Raw genomic sequence first — 22,132 nt, forward strand, 5'->3', positions numbered from 1 at the left:
TCTAAACAGAACAGGAGCTGTCCCTAGATCGCCTCCTCAGGAGTGACAGCATCTGAATTAGGAAAGGGAACATGTGACTTCAGGTGTGCTGCTTTTCCAACGGTACCATGGTGTGATTGTGCCAATCATGCCTGTTGTCAATCTCCATTTTGCTTTCTAAGTTTTGGGGGCCTCCTGAGCTGTCTATATCTTTGGACAATTTAGGAACAGGCAACTCTTCCTTTCAGAGACCATATGCCAGGTCAGCCAACTTCAGAAGCAGACTATGAGCTGGTTTGCTAGAATTCCCCTAGCTATGCCCAGCTTGTTTCCACCTCAGGGCCTTTGCACTGGCTGCTGTCTTCCTGGAGTCCCCTCTTGCTTTCCATAGGTTCCCAAAGAAGGAAGGATTCTTTTCTTCTTTTAGATTTTTCAGATCATACTTTTTTGGAGAAGTCTATATTTATCTTCCATCTAAAAATCCTTAATTTCACCAGTATTCTTCATACAAACATTATAGTGTCTGATTTTTTTTCATAGTCCTTCTCAGTCTGTAATATTATATTTACCCATATTTATTTTCTCCCAGGAAATGAGAACTTAAAAAAAAAATTCCTACCATATCTCCAGTTCCTAGAATAGTGTCTGGCATCCAGTAGGTGCTCAATACACAGTGCTGAAAGGGTGAATGAATTAAAGAGTTCATGAATGAGTCTTATTTTTTTTTTTTTAGTTTCCAGAGGGTTTTTCTTTGGTTCTCTTTCAGTAATGAAACTTGTTGTTTTGGGTGCTTCTAAGAAATTTGATTAGCATAATTCAACCTCAGTGTAACACTTCAAATGTCAACTCCCCCTTCTTCAGTTTATACTAGATCATTCTTTATTCTTTGGACTGTCGTTTTCCAAGCAGTTCAGCAGTGGTAGACCCCCAGAGTTTCTTCCTGAGTGGAACAATAGATTCAAAAGTCCACACGCTGGAGTGCATTGTTTGCTTCAAACTGGTTGGAAGCTTAGCTTGTCTCTGGCAAGCATTTCTAGCTACGGATGCTTGGTTTATATTGCTCTGTTGGCACGGATGCTCTCAAGCCAGAACTGTGGTTTTTTTCATGTCCACAGAGGTCTCAGCAAATGGTGTCATACTAATTACATTGTCTACTTTAAGCCCAAAATATTGATGGATAATGGGCCAAGGGTCCCAGTGGAAGCATACTGGCAGAGCTTCTTACCTATTATGACATTTTTACTGAGCTGTCTTTATTTTCCAATCTACTTTCTTCAGTTACTTCATGTAAGGGGTTATTATTCACAGTGAGAACATCATTTTCCCTGTGGCAGAGAGAGAAGTACAGAGATTGCAAGGGCAAATTCAGAAGCAATCCAAGCCAGCCTCTGGCCTCTGAGCAGAGCCAAATCCATCAAGCAGGGGACGAGACAGCAGAGTGTACTCTTTAATTAGCTCCTGCCCACAAAGAGTGGTTTTCATGGGGGAAGAGAATACTTGGGTTGGTTATACAAGTGTCTTCTTGTCCTTGAGGGATTTCCTGTAGACTTGAGGGAAAATGAGTTTGGAGATTAGGTCCGTCCTTGTGTTAATTTGGTTTAAGTTTTAAAGTAAATATATTCACTTTTTAAAAGACCTCGTTTACTTAGACATGCACAAAGCTGGATTTCAAGGCCACCAAAGGACAGAAAGTACATTTTATCCATATTCAGAGTTGATACATCAGCCCGTGTACTTTGGGGCATGTCATAGGGGCTGTCTGCATGCTGGTGAATGAATGAATGAATCCAGGAATGTATGACCAGGTAAATAACACAAATCAGTGACATTCTTCCCACATGGATATTTATAATAAGGAATTAATAATTCTCTTTGTATACTATACTCTTTGTATACTCAGATGTCTCTGAGCCCCCTTGGTCAATCTGTGACAATTCCAGAAAGCTTCTGTTATAAACACATTGAACACATCATGAGTTACCTATTTTTCTCTGCCCAGTCCTGCTTCCACCCTTCCTTACAGGGTTGATTCCCAAATGCATTTCCCAATAAACCTCCTACACACAGTTCTCTGGGACAGTCTGTTTCCAGGAAGCCCAACTCAAATCTCCACCTTGAGACTAGGCATTCTCACTTTCTAAAATATAAAACAAACAAACAAAATTTACTTACCATATAGGGCTATTGTGAGAATTGAAAGTACAATGTAGATCCTCAGTATTTATCCAAAAGAACCAAAATCATCATACGGTGACAATACAGCCACCTCAATGTTTATAGCAGCAAAATTCACAGTAGCCAAATTATGAAACCAGCCCAGATGCCTGTCAATAGATGAATGGATTAAGAAACTTTGGTGCATAGATACACAATGGAGTTTTACTCAGCCACAAAGAAGAATGAAATCATGGCATTTGCCAGTAAATGGGTGGAAATGAGAAGGTTATGTTAAGTGAAATAAGCTAGACCGAGAATATCAAGGGCTGAGGGTTTTCTCTTATGTTTGGAAGCTAGAGCAAAATAAGGGAAAGAAGGAGGGTCGGGTCAGATGTCATGAAGATGTAGGGAAGGTCAGTGGAGTAGATGAGGGAGACTGAGAGAGAAGTAGTAGGACCCGGAAAAGGGAGGAAATGAAGGTGATGTCAAAAGATCATGCTCTGATCATGCACAAATATATCACAGGGAATGTCATCCTGATGTATACGGAGAAAGAACCAATCCCAAATAATAAATAAGAAAGTTAAAGGGAGACCAGTAGCGTTGAGGAAGGAGAATGGAGAAGGGGAGAAGGAAGGAAGAGGGGAAGCTGTGCGCTGAAATGAAATTCCATGCACGTATGATTATGTTGGGATTAAGTCAGCGATTACGTATAACTCTAGTGCTCTAATTTTTAAGAAAAGAAAAGAAAGTGTAGAACCAAGATGCCATGAATGGCCCTCAGTGGCGGCTAATTTCCTTTTCTTTTTTCTTCACAACGTTGTTCCTAAATCCTTTGCTGTCACTAAGTAAGTGCTCAGCACATACTTGAAGCATAAGCAAAAAGTGCCAGTGTCCCCATGAATCTTTTCTGAGCATGACAAGGCATACCTTGGGTCAAGGTTAAGACCCCAAATGCCAGGCCAGCTCGTGGGCACTCACGAGCTGCAGACTTACCTGTGACAGGTAGTTTGCAATACTCAAATTTCTCTCATAAATAAAGGAAAGCCCAAAATTAAAACCAAGTCCTTTTGGTCTCTTAGAGCAGGGTCATAAGAATTTTATTTCTCCTTTTGGGGGGACTTAGAATAGCTTCTATCAGTGGACAAATGGTTGCATACCTGATCCAACTCACTACTCAAACCTGACATTTGGGCCTGCTGCAAAGGAAAAACCACTGGGGTCTAATGCAGAGCCCAGCCACGTCTCCCCATGTCCCCAAGGATCTTTTCCTTCTCATTTGAGAGAACACCAAAAATATATTTATTAAGTTTCCCTTCCATGACAGACAACAGTTCCTATACTTGACCTGGTAATGTCTTACATGTTTAAGTGGATTCTAGGCACAATAATGAGTCTCTCTTGAATTTCTCCCCCATAGTGGGGTAGTAGATGCTTTTTTTGTAATGGAATAGTAGCATATTTTGCTTAAATAGAGTACAGACAGATTCACTCAGATGCACATTTAATTTTCAGTGGACTTAATACCAGTAGAAAAAGAACAATTGGATTACCATTTATCGAGACTCTTTCATGTGCTAGGACTTTATATTTAGTATTAGTCAGCTGTTGTTGCAATAATGTTCCACAAAAGAAAATAGATTCCAACAAGACTGAAGAACAGCGAGCCTTTGTTCTCACGGTGGTGGGACTTCACTACCATTTGCCTGCTCTTGGAAGGGTGGCTCTGCTTCAGGCTGGGGGGCTTCCAGGTCAGGCTCCAGGGGGGGTGTTAGTGCAACACGTGTGATTGTTCTGAGGCCTGGTATAAAAGGGGCGTGGCCACCTGAAAAATCCTTCTCCTAACAAGGAAATGCAGTCCCCATAGTGTGACTCTAAAGTGTTCTCTGCTGTTCGCCGTCATAACCCATCTGTAATTACAGAACTGTCATTGTTTACCTGAGCTTTGGAAGAACAGCAGGTTTTAATCATCTTGGGATCTGATATCTCAGAAATTTCTTTGCAAAGCAAAGGTACCCAATAAACACTTTTGAGTTAACCAACACAGAAGTGAACAAAATCTGCATAAATCTATACCAATAAATTTTAAAAGGATTGTGCTAAAATGATGAATGGTTGAGTTACAGTTTGTAATTAGAACAAGCTTAACCTGCTTGGGCAGTTGCTAAATCCTTTGAAGTTGACATCAGGGAACACAAATGACAAATGATCCTTTTTTGTCAGCATTAGTTCTGTGCACTGGGTGGAATGGACCACTGATCTGACCTAGTATTTTTTTTTTTTTAATTAATTCATGGGAACATGCTTCAATAATTGAGAGATTTTAGCAAATCTCCACATATGGCTTTGAGCTCTTCAGGACACTGCATTTGGAATTATTAGAAGAAAATTATTTATCTACAAAGTGCTAAACAAGGAAAAGGTCCAGAAACTCTCCACTTGCCCTCTGGGGAGAAGTTCAAAAACAAATCCATAATGGCAAACAGTCAGGGATCATAGTGGGTCTTCACATCAGAGGCTGCCAACCTAACACTGTGTTTGGAAATGGCCCTAGGAGTTGTGGAGACTGAGACTTTCCTTGGCTCTTCAACTTTCAGAAGTAAATAATGTGGAAATGTCATTTAATTTATTTGATTCTCAATTTTCTGGGTTTTTTTTTTTTTTTTTTACTCATTTTTAAAAATGAGCTGGTAATACCTACATACTCTATTGATTGTGAAGAGTAAATGGGACCATCTGTGTGCCTTGCCAGGGAATTTCTTCTATCTGAATGCAATACCATTTTATTTTATTTTATTTTTTTAATTTCATGACTAGCTTTTATGTGGAGCTAGTGGATGGAACTACAATTAACTCCATCCAACTTTTCTTTTGCTGTTTTCTTGGTTTGCTGCAGAAGTGTAAAATCATTTTACTATTTACCAATTTTTCACCTATCTGAATTCTATTATCAGTATGACGAAGGTAAGTGGCATTAAATTATTGACTAAGTGGTTTGAATTCTAATTCATTTATGTCCAGAAGCAATTTATGTGGCTTAGTTATTTAGTCTTTCTGAGTCACCATTTATTCATAGGACATTAATGTTCAGAATTTATTTTAGGTCTAAGAAGCTACAAGTTCTACATCTCTCTGAGTGCTTATCTCTATCACTTTTCTTATTTATTAATGCACCATCTCACCATCACACTTTTCAGGACATTCACAAAATGAATGTTTCATACAAAACAGATAAGTCCTCTTAACTTGGGGATATTGGTGAGCCACTAATATTAGCCAAAATATTGCAGAAACAGAGATAATTAGGATTGACACTACTGTAGTGAGAGATAGTCCCACATTATTATATCCCAAAATATAACATCTAACAAAATAAAAATCAAATTGGTGGCAGACATACAAAACCTGCTAACCCAAAACATGAAAATTTAAATTAACAAACCAAGTAAGTTATAGGGTTAATGTCTATACTCAGTCAACACAGGAATATGAGTCAGCAGAGGAATATTTAAAAATCACATGTTCTGACATATTCGGATGTGATTTACTTAAGAAAATCTAATCTACATAGTGAATTTTTACCAGAAGGCTTATATCACATATATTAAGCATAAGTAGTTCTTATTTGCCATTAGCCTTAAACATGAGCAATGAGAAAGACAGTATTTTTTCCTAAAATGTATTTAGCTAAATCTACTTCGGATTCAGCCTCAAAGTAAACAGAGTATTCTCTGGCTCCCTCTTCTATTCTTACTATGCTTTCCACTCTCTTAGTCCAGACCCTTTGGACTTCTCTTCTGGTGGTTGTGACAGCCTCCTAACGGCCTCCTGGGCTTCAAAGTTGTCCCTCCACTATGACATTCATCTTTCAATACAGTGGTCCTTAAAAGATCTAGACTTGGCTCTCATAATCCACTCAAGGACTTCCTCTTTCCTTTAAAGAACAAATCCCTTAATACATGGCTGTTCTGACGCCACCTAAGCTCATTTCTCACATTGTCCCCGTGCACCAAGATGGTGGTGAAACTTCTTGCCATTCTCTGGGCTTCATGGTGCCTCCATGTTTTTCCGTAGCTTTGTCCTGTGAAAATCAGCCTGCTCCCATTAGCACAGCTGAACCCAAGCTGAATACATGATCAAATGTGTCTTCCTCCAGAAAGACACCTCTGACCTCACCCACACCCGCCCTCCATTCATTAGTGTACTACAGGGGCCCCTTCCTAACTTCAAGTGTCCCTTGCTCAACTTATGGATACCTAGCCTTCCACACTCTAACTGAAACTGTTTCCATCTCCCCCAGTACACTGAGAACAGTGAGTGCAAGGTCCATAAGCCCAACACAGAGCCTGATGAGTTTGGCATTGAATCAACATTTGTGGAATGAGCAAAGTGAATGAACTTTCTAAAGCAGCAGCAACTTGGTTGCCATTCATTAAAAAGAATTCAAAGAAGAAAGAAAAAAATCACCATACAGAATGATTTGTCTGAGTGCATTGTATCCCTGTCATATTATGTCAGGGATCAAAGGACAGCTTTTTTTTCCTCCATGCAAATTGAAAATAGCTTTGTTTTTACTGCTTTTTTATTCCCTTATATTAAAGGGAGTTTTCATGGTCGACTTTAATATGACTTGATTGTCTCTACATTCATATCCCTGGATACTTTGCTTTTCACCATAAGTCAGCAAGATTAAAATCTTCTAATTATCTTCTCTACCTGCTGCAATACCTACTGCTGGGAATGTGTCAGTTGCTGCAACAATTACGCTGGTGGTAACGGCGCACATTCCCACGAGGCAGGGTGGTGAGGCTGGACTTCAAAGGGCCTATGCCAAGTGGTGATGCATATTGCAGTTCAATTAGAACATAATTAAAGTGGCATGCTAGATTCTGACTTCTGCTGGTGTCAAAAATAATCTAATAGAGTGTACTGTCACCTCTACAGCAGTTCCAAAGTCACACAGGCATGTGTGACTATGATTCTTCCATGCTCACCCCTATATCATGGTGCTCAGCAGTCAGATATGCCAGATTCATCTCAGCTCACCTGGAATAAGCCACAGCTTTGTGCCAGTTTCAAAGATAGTCTTAAATATGACTTGCAGTATTTTACTGAATCCTGGCAGAAGGTGTTATTACCTCCATTTTTCATAAGGGGTAGCTAAAGCTCAGGAAGATTCTATGATATGTCCAAAGCCATAAAGTCACTCATCCAACAATTTCTGTAGCCTTGAATGAGTTTCCTCACCTTTGATATTTGGAATTTTGATCTGAAAAGGAATTTATGCTTTCATCACTGATGCATATGTAGTTTGCCCTAATATGTACACAAACATGCATGTGCATATATTTACATGGATGCCTGAATGCATATGTGTGCATGGCCACTCAAGGACAGTGATCAACAGAATAGATGCTCAACAATGTTTTGAAGTGTTGCCATTTTGCTTTAGTTTTCAAAGTTCTCCAAAGTGTCTCACCTAGCTTCCCGCCTTTCTCATGCCTAATGACACATTGACCTTCATGAACTCTCTATTTTTTTCTATTAAGGTGCAAACAGAAGCAACACCAATACTTGGTGACCCCAAAGACCATATGGTACTCAGTTCTCCCGTCTGTCTGTCTTGTTCTCACAGCACCAATCCAGGGGACAAAGGCCTTAGGTGGAACTTGAAGAAGGTCATTAGAGCTATCTTGGATGTCTGTTTTTCTGATCTCCCACTAGTGGCTTGGTAAAAGGAACGGAGTTGGTTCATGGTGGTTAAGAACATAGAATGAGAAGTTGGAAAAGTGTGAGTTTCTGTTCAGGCTCTGTCAATATTTGTATAAATTTAAGCAAGTTAAAGACTTACCCAAGCCTCAGTTTTATCATCTATAAAATAAGAATGAAAATAATACCTACTCCAGAGTACTGGTTTTTTATTAATTAATTAATTTATTTTAATTAGGTATATATGGAAGCAGAATGCATTTTGATTCATTGTACACAATTGCAACACAACTTTTTATTTTTCTGGTTTTTACATGATACAGTTTCACACCATACTTTCATTCATGCATGAATCTAGGGTAATGATGTCCATCTCATCCCTCCCCAACCCTCCCTCCCCTTTGCCCCATCAAAGTTCCTCCATTTTTTTCCATGTCCCCTGCCCCCCATTATGGATCAGTATCCACTTATCAGAAAGAACATTTGGTCTTTGGTTTTTTGGGATTGGCTTACTCCAACTCCATCCATTTACCTGCAAATGCCATAATTTTATTCTCTTTTAATGCCGAGTAATATTCCATTGTGTATATATACCATAGTTTATTTATCCATTCATGTATTGATGGGAATCTAGGTTGCTTCCACAGTTTAACTATTGTGAATTGAGCTGCTATGAACATTGATGTGGCTGCATTACTGTAGTATGCTGATTTTAAGTCCTTTTGGTATAGAAAGAAGAGTGTAATAGGTGGGTCAAATGGTGGTTCTATTCCAAATTTTCTAAGGAATCTCCATACTGCTTTCCAGATTGGTTGCACCATTCGCACTCCCACCAGCAGTGTATGAGTATGCCTTTTCCCCCACATCCTCACCAACATTTATTGGTGTCTGTATTCTTGATAACTGCCATTCTGACTGGCTTGAGATAAAATCTTACAGTAGTTTTTACTTGCATTTCTCCAATTACTAGAGATGTTGAACATTTTTCATATATTTGTTGATCAAATGCATATCTTCTTCTGAGAAGCCCATTTATTAATTGGGTTGTTTGTTTTTCTTTGGTGTTAAGTTTTTTGAGTTCTTTATATATCCCGGAGATTAGTGCTCTATCTGACTTCTGTTTGGCAAAAATTTGCTTCCAGAATGTAGGTTCTCTCTTCAACTCATTGATTGTTTCTTTTGCTGAGAAGAAGCTTTTTAGTTTGAATCGATCCCATTTATTCATAGTACCATTGAGAGGATTAAATGAGATAGTGCATACAAAACTCTGGGCATTATGTCTGTCATATTCACAGAACCCCATCAATAAGCCTATCTAACTTTAACTTCTTTAACCTGTCTCCCTAATCTCATCTCTTCTCATACATGCATACTCTAAACCCACAGTCACACTCACCTTAGATTTTCAAATATTTTTGACAGTACTGTTATAAAGTAGAAGAAGCAAGTAAATGAAAAGACAGTATGCAAATTACCACTGGAATTCATTCCACCCCTATTTTTGCATTTCAATCAGATTCACATTTCCAAGACCCGGGTCATATCTGACAACTCTCCTGGTGAGAGCTACAATAAAAAACTGACTGGACATGGTCTCTGAGCCCTTTTAAAAGCTGGGTTTCTTAGTTATCATAATTAACTGATTTTTGAATACACAGAGAGCTATCAGTGAACAGCATCAGACCTGCAGAATCATCAAGTTAAAACTAGGTTGAGCTGCATGGGAGAGAACTCTCAAGGAGATTCTATCACTTCCTGTCTCAGAGCTGATCGACCATACTGGAGTGGTTCCTGTGGCAGTGTTTAGATGGAACAGTGTGTCACCATTCTCCCAGGATAGATTCTGTTAATGTTTTGAGGGCAGGGTAAAAATCTAGTGGAGTGTAACTTGCCCAAGTCTCGATAGGCCTAGCCAAACAGAGTTAGAGAGCTGAAGTGCAGGCAATGGACAATAAAAGATATAAGAAGGAAGTGAGGGAGGGAAAAAAAGACAGACTTAGATGGTTGTCATGCAAATACCTGGTATTGCAAGACTATTTTCTAAGTATTTGCTATCTGTTAAGAACTTTCATTTTCCTCTGATATCTACTATACCCTTTCAGCAAACATTATAAAAAAATTCCAACTGCTCAATGAATTTTCATAAGTGGTATTAAAATTGAGAGAAAAGATTCTCAGTTTCTAGAGAATTATAACAAGCAATTTGAAATTTGAATAGTTGGCAATTTTTAGATATACCAAATTCACAGTAAAATCCCAATCTTCTGTAAATAAGTGGGCTATATATTCTTAATAATGTAGGATCCAGTATTACAGGGTGCACACTTTACCCTACTCTGTCTCACATACTTCTTAGCCTAGAACATAGACTCCATTAAATAATTTAAATCTTGCCTCCACACATAAACATGCTCATTATTACCATCAATGCATCATGCAGTGACTTCAGAGTTATCAAAAGTGTGTAGTGTATTTGCCTTGTGTTATCTGGCTTCAGTTTGCTGTGTGTTAGGAATTCTTTCTTTTTTATTGGGTTTCTGCATCTTCCTTCTCTGTAAGGCTCTAAGTATTACAGGATGTTTCAGACAACACGTCTGCCTGAACTTACCCTTTGACTCCTGCCTGTCATGGCCAAAATGTGTGTGTATGTGGGGCGGGGAGGGGGGAGGACAAGAGCAACAAGATTTACTTTATTTTCTTTCCAAAAGTATGGTGAGTATCTACTCCATGTCAAGCTGTACATGAGAAGTTGGAATGCACAGATGCATAGGCCCAAACTGCTTCTGGGATAATGCATGGAAGAGACAGGCATTTATAAAATCACCAATGATGCCATTCAAAACAGATTCTGATAACATTTGGGGTGAAGTGCTCGGACAGGGATCTCAGACTCAGCCTAGAGAGACTGACCAGGCAAGATAGAGGGAGGAGGCAGGTAGGTTGCACAAGGATAGAGGATAGAGGGATAGGTCCTGGGAAAGGTGGGTCTGGTAAGACAGTTCTAGATCATTTTTGTCATACTGAAATGGGGACTTGAGAGTGGTCAACTCTTTGTTGTTTAAATTGTAAGTATCTCATTTTAAAAGCACTTGTCAACTTGATCAAGTGCTATCCTGTTTGAAACTCCTGAGTACAATGAGAATAATGGGAAAGAGGGGTCTAGTTATGACTGTAAGGTCAAGACACATCACCTCTGAACTAAGCCTTTAAAGATGAGCCTGAACAGATGAAGAACTGGGAATTAAATTTTATCGACTTGACTTCCTCTGGCATGACGCATGTGATTGATTTGTGTTTGTTTCTCCTTTTCTTCTGAGGGGGCAGGGATTTGGTGTGCTCTATTTATCTGTTGAATAAAAACTTCAGAAAAAGATATTCAAAGACGATGTGCATATAAAAATCTAAGATGGGATGGGTGCAATTGTCTGGCCTTCTTTCCTTCTCTTTCTTAGTGATTTGACAAATAAGTGTTGAGATTCTATTATGTACGAGATGCAGTTTTAGGTACTAGGGATTCAGCAGCAAACCAAATAGGCGAATCCCTGTTCTCACAGCACTTACATCCAAGATATGAAGATACAAGAAACAAACAAGCAAAGATGTGCACAGTGAGCTACTGGGATTTGTTCAGTGTACACACACTCAGAGGGTAAATGTATTTTTCTTTATTGTTTGTACCGTCCCAACTAGAATGTGCCAGGGAAGCTGTTGGAAATATTATTATTATTATTATTATTATTATTATTATTATAAACATGGACTATCATGGGGGCGGGAATCTTAACATCTCAATAAGAAGGTGATTTTTAACAGAAAGACAAAATTCATGTAGATTTTCTAGGTAGGGATGGTCCAGATGGAGGGAGCCGCCAACGCAGGTGACGTGAGAAGGTTCTGCTGGGAGAGTGGAGAGGAAAGGCAGCTGGAGAGGATGGGTCAACAGAGGAGCCCTAGGAAGTGGGGTCAGGTGTTAGCAGGGGTCAGATCAGCCAGGACTTCCTGGCCATTTTAAAGAGATGAGAAGTCACTGGAAGTTTCTGAGCAGAGCCGTCATGTGACCTGACTCCCATTGGAAAGGCAGCACTCAGGATGCTGTGTCAATAGGATCCAAAGGGCTAAAACAGGGGAGAGAAATTGTGAGTAGGCCGTGCAGGCGGCCAGGAGCGCGAGTGGGGACAGCTGCCGGCAGTGGGATACTAAGAGAGAACTGGGCCAGTTCTGGATCTTTTCTGCAGGTTAAAAAGTCAGGATTCCTGGGTGGATGGGATAAGGGGTGTGAAGAGGGACAGAAGTAAAGAATGAGGCAAAGACTTCTGCCTGAGCCTGAATCGTGTGGCGGAAGGACTGTGAGAAGAACTAACTGAGAGATGGGAGTTGAAGTTTGATTTGGGCCATGCTGAATTCAAGGTGCCTATTAAACACGTAAATGGAGATGTCAAGTAGGCAGGGATCTAAGTTAACCTGGGGTTTGGGGGCGAGGTCTGCTGGGGTATGAATACAGAAGTTAAAGGTGTGTAGATGGTACATGAATCTTTACATCCAGGTAGGGCCACTGAGGAGAAAGTATAGGTAAAAAGAAGGGCTCTGGGGGTGGAGGCTTCAAGCACCCCAGCTATTGCCACTATCAGAGATGAGAATAAACCAGGAAAAAGGGGTTGGGGTCGGAGGGCAGCGGGAAGAGCAGCCTCCTGCAAGACAAGTGTGGGCAGTGTTTGAAGGGGGGTGTGATGCACTGTGCCAAGCACTGAACCCAGGCCACCTTAGGTGAGGTCTGAGCATGTCCACTGCATAGGGCAGATAAAGGTCATTAGTGACCTTAGTTAACACTGTTTTGTGAAGACCAGATAGGGGAGAGTTGCAGAGGAAAAAAAAATGAGATTAAAATGAAATCAGAGATTTTCTAAAAGGAGAGGTCAAGAAATAGAAGATATTTTACAGTTTGCTTGTAGCTGATAGGAATGAATCAGTTAAAACGGGATGTAAAAGAAAGGAAATGTCTCGAAGTGATGTTCCTTGAATAAGAAGCAGATGGGGTGTCACAGTGGAGGGAATCATCTTGGATTTGAGTGAAGTCAGTTCAGTTGCATTAACATCAAGGATGATGGAATGCACGAGTTCAGAATCCAAAGGACAGGGGAGGTGAAGGGTGAGTGTGCAGAAGCTCTCTTCTGATTAGAGGTAGAAGAAGGGGGGGTGACATAGTTATTTAGGACACTTGGGGAGTGAGTGGATGGACTGGGGAAATATAATGGGATCATTATGTGGCCTCTTTGTCCACCTGAGATTAGTAGTCACATAAAGTGAGATGAGTCACTGTGGTTGCGAATGAGTCACAAGGCTTTTCAGCTTCCTAGAGCACAGGCAGGAAATGGGCAGAGCTTTGGCTCTAACATCCAATTGAGCCTTTGCCAGCTGAGCACAAGGAGTGAGGGGTAAGGGAGCTGGGGAATTCACCCAGCGTATTCTCAGTGTTCTCAATACAGGACTGTGGAACGTAGGCTCTCCTCCTTCCACAAGTGTTTACCAAGGGCCTGTGACGTGCCGTGCCCAACTGTGGGCATGGAGGGAGTAGTGGACTTGGTCTTTGCATTGTTTCCCCAACTTCAGCCCTTTGAATACTCCGTCATGTTTCTGTCATTTTTTTGTGCTCCCTGTATTATTATCTTGAGTGTTTTTTTTTTAATTACATACACTTCCATGCCTTAACTCACTTGAATTTTTTTTGTGTGTCTTAACATAATGGAAAATAAGCTTCTTTTGTCACAGATAGAAGATGAATGTTGAGCCCAAAACCATTAAAATAGTAATGTGATTAAATTCAATCCAGCTACTGTGTGTGCTCAGGGTTGCAAGCCTGGATTGGCTGCTTCTTCTGATTAACAAAGGAGATCATGAATATCGGGGAGTTAAGGGCATACTAGCACAAAACATAGACTTTCTCCTTAAAGCCATCAGAAGATCAAAGGGACTAAGAAGGAGCACTTACTTCATCCATCCATCTTTGATTGTTGCCTCATGCATCATGGGGCCCATGGAAAGTGACTCTCCTCCCTCTAGTGAGGCACGGGCTGCATGCAGAGAAATGCACATCCAGTAAGAGGACAGCCACATTGACATATATGACATGTGTGGCACCATGAGACATACCTAGGAAAGGCACAGGTTGTAAAGATGGGAAAGCCATATCCAGTGAGTTCAACCTGTGTTAAAAATGCAAATTTTAAACTGAGTGCTGTGGCACACGCCTGTAATCCCAGTAGCTTGGGAGGCTGAGACAGGAAAGTTGCAAGTTCAAAGCCAGCCTCAGCAATGGTGAGGCACTAAGCAACTCAGTGGGACCCTGTCTCTAAAAAAAATACAAAAACAGGGCTGGGATATGGCTCAGGGGTTGAGGGCCCCTGAGTTCAATCCTCCTCAGTACCCCCGCCAAAAGATATATATGTATATATATAAAGTTTAGGAGCCAGGGTATGACTTTGGGATGTGTGCTAAAGAAACCATCACTTTTAAATTAGAGTTTGCTCTTCAAGAGGCCAACTCTGTAACAACTGACCTAGTGGAAATGGATGGATTCATCCATTCTGTTTAACCAGATGACCAAGGAAATCTCCACCACCATATTGGGGTTAGGATCATTCCCTTACATGGAAGCTTGCTCAGGACACCTACCTTACCTGCCCTGTTTATTTTTACTTTTAGTCATGTTCTTCGGAAAAAAAAAAAAAACAATGTTAAGGCACATAGAACAGTTAACAGGAGATAACCCAACTTGAAATGAAAGTTAGTGAAAGTCGGGATGGAAGCATAGCTGGAAGTAAATAATATTTGATTGTACTCTCCAGAGATTTAGCAGTAGCCGGATTAGGGCAAGCACTTGAGAAGAGTAATGATCCCAAGATGACAGGGTGACTCTGATATCTATGAGTACCTGGAACATGAATTATGATTTAAGACAATGTTTTGTCATCAAACTTTGTAAACTATTTTCACAGGAAGAGGCCACCAGGTAGTAAGCCCCATGAAAGCAGCAATAATATCTATTTTGTTAAAAATGAATAGTTCTTGAATAAAAGAAAATGTTCCAAATCTTATGTTATCTTTTCACTGATTGAATTTGACTGGACTGCCTAGTTATTTATTCCATTGAAAATTATTTATTAAGAACTTCTTTCTGCCAGACATCATGCTTGGTACTGAGTATACTTTCTGATCAGACAGAAACAATCTCTTATTTCACAGATCTTTCTGGAGGAAGAGGTAGAATTTAATCAAATAACCACATATGTAAGTTCAAAGTTGCAAATTAATTGCAAATGCATGCTCCGCAGCGAGAGAGCTATATGCTTTCAGGAGAACCCAAATGTATCAATTAATTTAATAATTACTTGTTGAGCCTCATTGTGGGCTGAGTACTCTCTTTCAGACACTGGGATGCAACAATGAGAAATATATAACAGGGGATAGGAGTGTAAAGGAGGCCACACTTTGAGAAAAAAGTAGCCTGGAAGGAAAGGACCCTTTTTAGAGAGTGGGAAGGTGACTTTGAATAAGTATGTGAAAGAATAAATTGTCTATTTTGTCCTTCTATCTCCTCCATCTCAAAAATCAACATAACACAGTACAGTAACCAGGGTTGTTGTGATTAAATGGAAGAAAGCATGTCTACTTGGGCCCAGAATTCAGTAATGTTCATTCCTACCTGAATGAAATTACTCCCTATATTCAGAAGAGGTACTGAAGTCTGGTCTAGGTATGAGTCTATTTTTTCCTATGTTGTTCCACGGAACCTTAAAAACAAAATAAATCAACCTCCCCCGCTCACTCTTAACGTGGTAGGTGATATTTCTCACAACTAACACACGTTATACTTAGGCTTGCTTTTCTTCATTCACCTCTTTTAGCTTCATGGTTCCGAAGAAGCCAGACTTGCAACACCCTTGTTTTGTTTGTTGGAAGTGTTTGCTTGAGTCATACAGAAAAACAACACAAATGACATTTGGTGGCAGTTCCAGGTTTGGACAAAAAACATCCTGGACATGTTTCCCCGTGTGGGTTCTGGCAGTGTCTACAGCTGGGAGCAGCAGATTGGAAAGCACACTGGCTATCAGGGTGACCTTGGTAGGATGCTGGGCCTTTTCAGATCTCAGTTTTCTCATCTATAAAACAAAGGGAGTGCTGACCTCTGACCCCTTAGAGATGTTAGGAGGGGGGAAAAGTTAATGTTTGGAAAGGCCTGTGTGACCCTTCAAGCCAAGACATTATCAAAGTACAAAGTAAATTGTAGGGACTGTTTGCTATCCCATTAGTAACTCAAATAGTACATGGGCCTCCTCCTGTCAAGTCCTTGTAAGTCAGGCTTCCAATACACACTTGTTTTGTTCACCAGGATGAAAAAGAGAATCCGAGTTGGAAACTCTGTCTCCTTGGACTCATTTTTAAAGAATTCGACAGGGAAACAGACAAGTTTTTTCTCATAGGCGCACCCAACCCCAAACTCTTCACTGTGCCCCAGGAGCTGGGAAACAAAGAAACATTTTGGAGCTTGGAACCTGAACCAGGACTTCAGGACTTTTGTGACTTTAGACAGTTTAGCATATTTGGCTCTGTTTCAAGACACATAAGATGATAACTATCACCATCATCATCATCATCATCACCATCATCATTGTCATCACCATGCCTCTTTGACTATGATGTCTCATTATAATTAAGTAGTAAAAACCTAAACTGTTGTTAATCCCTGTATTAATAGTCTCTTTTTAAATTCCCATAAAAGCCTTATGTGATGTTTTATCTACTGTTATCCTTAGTTTTCATATGGAAAAATGAGATTGTGGAAGTTGAACAAATTACCTGTATCTACAGCTCTCAACTTACCCACAGAACTGCCTGAGCTCAATCTTAGCTCTCTGAGCTTGACTTACCTTTATATACACCAAATTTGTTACAGGTTGGTCAATAGTCCCCAGTATTATATGCCTGCAAAGCAAGAATGCTCTGTGGCTTATACAAGTATTTTTAAAATGATGGTATTCAGAGTAGTGCTCACACTTCCAAGGACCAAAGGTGCCCATTAGCTCTTTGTAGGGAGAAAGCACCGAGATGTCTTCACATCTACCTATTTAGCATTGGGTAGATACAGAAAAATTCTCTCTTGCTAAGAGGAGGAGAGTGAGTGTTAGTTTCTGGTTGCACAAGACCAACACTTGTGTCTACCAAAGGTTTATTCAGTCTCTTTGCAACCTATTAGCCAACAGTGTTGAACCAAATTATAGCTATCACAATCCAGAATGTATTTGTAGTTTCTAATTTCTAGGGATGGAGATTTAGGGAATTGTACAGTGAAAGTGGGAGTACTGGTAAAAGACAAATGGAAGTATAAAACATTTAGCTCCTGGTAAAACATTTTCCGCAGTTTTTGGGATGTTTTTAAGGCAATAACTTGCAAATAGGACAGAATTATATCTCATGCTCTGAGTTAGATGACAATGCTTGACAAATTAGTTGGAGTGAAAAGCTAATATCTCTCCCTTTCCTAGTTGCTTGGAAGGAAAAATTAAGTTTGATTGCATGTTTACTAGAGAAAGGGAGTGTATTTAAGAACTGACATTTAAATGGATGGTTTACTTTTTGCTCAAATTTTATATTTGATATTTTTTTGAAATAGGAATTAAAAAGGAAGCCAATTGTTAAATCCTCATTAACAAGTTTTAAGTGTATTCTATTGAGAAAGGCAGTAACAAGACAAGAGGAGTGATAAAGTGGAAACTCTAAACCTGGAGGTCATTAGAAACAATATATACATCGAGGCCCAGGTTGATCTTTTAATCCAAGACATCTTCTGCAATGACATTCAAGCTGTCCCTGGGATAAAGAAAGTAGATTCAAACACAATCTAAATTACTTTCAGTTCACTGCAGAAATATCTCAGATGCATAAAATTGGGTATCTTAGGATTGAAAGGGATGGAATGAAAGACAAAGAGTTCTTTTACTTCTTTGCATTTCAAAAAGGAACAAAATACTATTTTTAGATGGTTGCAACCTCCAAACTTATAAATTCTACATCCACTTTTCATAAAGTATTATTGTAGGAACATTACACAAACTCTGCAATGCTTATTCTTATAAACAAAAGAAGATATGAAGAGTTAGGGTTATTTCTTTCATATCTCCAGTAAATATAGTAATTACTAAATCATCATCTAGATGCTGAATATCAGGATATCAAGTACAGAAAGACAGGCATATAACCTGTTCTGGAATATATTTAAAAAAAATACTAGGGATATTGGACCTAGCATCCAGGAAGGATGAATGTCAATCTCCAGTGTCTTTATACCTTTCTAATCCAGTTTCAAGGTAATTTTACTTGTATATTTTTTAAAACTCTCATACAATAACTTTAGAACTTTACCCTTCAGAAATACTTAATCCTATTTTCTATTTGCATTCAAATTGATACCCCAAAGCTCAAGTTGGACCACGAGTGTCTTCCTAAATGAAGATTTCTTATTCATTCATTCCACAAATACTTCATGGGCACCTACAATTCTATTACAGATGATAGAAATGGAGCATCAAATAAAATAGAAAAGGTACTTCTGCCTGTTTAGTATTTATCTCTGTGGAGGAAAGAAGAAAATAAATTAATAAACATATACCTAAGCAAGATAATTCCAAATAGAAAATACTAAGGAGAAAACAGATTGATTGGAAAGAAATGGCTGAGGCTATTTCAGATTGAATCCCAAGAAGCATTCTTGCTGAGGAAGGGAGGATTGAGCAAAGACTTGATTGACAGTTGGTGGGAGGGAGCCAGTTCCTGAGTGCTTGTGGCAGAGGGTACCAAAGGCATGAACTGTTGCAAAGTCCCTTAGGTGGGATGGAGCTTGGCTTGTTTGAGGAACAGAACATCATCATTGATGGAGCTTCAGAAGCATAAGATGCTGGGAAAACTCTTTTTCAGTGTGTGAAGCATTCCTTGATCTGATTCTGCTTGACTTCCCAAACCTGTCTCTCAATACTCCTGCCTTTTCACACTGACCCCTGGTTCTACTGAAATACTTGGAAACTCTGGATGTGTCTCCATTTACCAGTAAACACTCTTCTCCTTGTCTGAAATGGACATGTCCATTTGTATCTGGGTGAATCCTACTCACCTTTATAGATAAATGTTCCCTTTTTTCCTCTTGACTCACAGAGAGGAAATGATTAACTGCTCAAACCATCCAGACTTCTATAACTTGCAGAGTGCTTTGTCATGTCTTTTAGAGCCAATAATTAGCTGTGCATTCTTCTCCCTTGTTATAGTTAGCCCCTTCATAGAATTAGTATGGTTTTGGTTGGCGCAGACTCCAGAAAAAGAAGTGCCTATCTTGGGTATAGTACAAAAATCGAGGTTTGGGCTGGAGATGCAGCTAAGTGGAGAGTGATAGCCTAGCCTGTGTGAGGCTTCGGGTTTAATCCCTAGCCTCCCACGCCCAGCTTCCCACACAAACACACAGAGAAAGAAAAGAAAACAAATAAAAAGAAAATATAGGCCAACATTCAGTAAGTTAGTTGATTCTTCTTCCTCCTTTTCCTGATTTCCTTCTTGCCTTCCCATTCATTTTGACTAAATTTAGCCATAATCCAAATGCTTCCTTTTTCCTCATTCCCTGCAACCACATTGTCAGGCTGTGACATCCATCCATCCATCTCTAAATCATGCTCTACCTTCCTCTCCCTTCAGCAAATACCATCCTGGCCCTCTGGCCTGCTTTCCTCTCTCCTAAGGGTATCAGGATTTTCCTCCTCAGGGCCTTTGGCTCTGTTTACTCTTTGGATCTCTGAGAGCTGGTCTCAGGTAACAGGACTCCCTTCCCCTTTGTCCTATAACCGTTTATCTCCCTCATCAGACTTATCAGGATACTTTGTTTACTAGTTGCATCTACTCTTTTTAATTTTAATGAAAGCTCATTAACAATAGATACCTTTGATGACTTTTATATACCTTTGTGTCTCAGCATCCAGCTCAACAATTGGCACACAGGTGTTCAAAAGGCGCAACACTAAGCGAAGGAAGGTAGGAACGAGTGCTGGAGTTCCTGGGACGTGTCAGATCGTGTGTGGGTCCCTTTCCTGTCTTATATGTCCAGCTTTTCTTTTTCCCTTTGTTCTCATGGATCTGTGTTTGTTTTGTTTTGATTTTTAGAGATCATTGTTTAGTATGGTGAATTAGAACCCTTTGATAATAGCCTGGAACAGAGATCATGGATCTCAAACGGAAGAGAATTAGTTCTCTGTGCCCTTGGAAGAGTCTCTAAACTGCACACTCATTCTGCAGTCACTTAGATTTCATAATAAGATAGTGCAAATGGGTCAGATCAAATAAATCCTTCAATTAACACTCATCACAAGTTATTATGGTTAATAATGATTTACGCACTTTCCCTAGGATCCTCTGAGATACTCAGTGGCTTACACAGTCTTTGTCTTTGTCTTCATCTAGTAACCACTGTAGACATGCTAATTTTTTTCTAAAACAACCACCTCAACAATTAAGGCACATATGTTTTTCAGAGCATATAAGAAGCTCTAGACAGCGTGCTGGCTGATTTTTAAATTTTTCCCATAAGAAAAACAATGACAAGGGTTATGACCAAAGTCAAAGGCAGAGACTTATTTGAGTTGGGCTCATGACTCCATGGTTTGAGTGCTTGTTGCTTTCCCTTAGAGGGAAAGCGCCATTCTTGGGAGTCATGCTGAGTCATGCTGAGGTGAAACCTCTGCTGTCACAAGAAAACACAGCAAATGACAAGTCTGAAATAAATTCTGAGCTTGCATGAGCTGATTTTTCATCTAAAGAACACTCAGGCATATGACATTAGAAATTGTCATTGGTGATAAGGAGCCGAGGGGCTTTTACTAACTCCATCTATCAGGTGATGCTGGAAAAAAACATTCCCTTTGGGAGACTGGACTGTTTGATGTGACAATGAGGATTAGGCATGAGAGCAAGTTGCAGGCAGCAGGCATAATCATCCTTTCTCACCCTCAGGTCCATAATAGTTAATAATTTTCAAATAATTAACATGTAGCTTATAATGGTTAATTTTATGTGTCAACTTGACTGGGCCACATGGTGCCCAGATATCTTGCTAAACCTCATTTTTGGGTGTGTCTGTGAGGATGTTTCTGGGAGTGATTACCATTTGCATCAGTAGAACAACTAAAGCAGATTGTTCTTCCCAATATGGGTGGTCACCACACAATTTATTGCAGACCTGAATAGAAAAAGGTGGAGGAAAGCAAATTCCTCCCTTGGACACATCATTCTCCTGCTCTCAACCGAAACTTGCCCCACTAGCATGTCTGGTTTGCAGGATGTCAGACTTATCCTGCTTCTCAGGTCTTTGGACTCAAATTGAAACCACACCACCAGCTTTCCTGAGTTCCCAGCTTATAGAAGGCAGATTGTAGAACTTCCCAGTCTGCATAATTTGTGAGTCAATTCCTTTTAATAAATCTTCCTTCTCTTCCTCTACTACAACTTCTTTTTCTTTCCCTCTCTCCCTCTCCTTCATTGTTTCTCTAAAGTACACTAATACACAGTTCTTAAAATTCTTGAATAATCATACAACTGTATAGATACTAATTGAACACACAAACAACCAGAGCACTTCCATTTTACAGATTCTTGATAAAATCCTTACTTAATTCCTTTAAGATATTTTGGGATAAAAAGACATAGAGAAGCCATGAGTAGTCCGGAGCTCAACATTTGTTGTCTCCTTCTATTGGAGAGGAAAGCCTTCCCACAAGAGTTTGATGGCCCTAGTGATCTTAATTGTTTATGCAGCATGTTGGGTCCTGGGTTCTTTGCCAATCTTTAATGTCACTTCCCTCTATGGCTTATTAGATTGCTATAGTGTTTCATCTCTCAAATGACATCTATATCTAAATAGCCCATATTCTTGACATTTTATCATCTGGGCAACTAATGTACTCCTGGGACCTTCATGAATGCCTTTTGATGGTTTCACTCTGGTTTGCATGCAAAGGTCAGATAGCCTGTCTGGGGAGACTTCCATCTGACCCAGGCAATTTTTCCTTCTCAAAAACTGTCATGTTAATAATATTTTTTTTTTTTTACAAAGTGCATGGAGAAATTTACTTGTTAAACAAAATGGAAAAAAAATGTCTTCTCTAAAAGATGATGGTGACAGAGGGAAATAGGGATTGGTACTTATCATTCCTTTCCAGTTTAATGCAGTCTCTTTCTGTTCTTCTGCATCTTACTTGGA

Source organism: Marmota monax, unplaced genomic scaffold (genome assembly GCF_021218885.2).
Source record: "Marmota monax isolate L192 unplaced genomic scaffold, Marmota_monax_Labrador192_F-V1.1 WCK01_AAM20220418_F8-fsc00003, whole genome shotgun sequence".
NCBI classification, from domain to species: Eukaryota; Metazoa; Chordata; class Mammalia; order Rodentia; family Sciuridae; genus Marmota; species Marmota monax.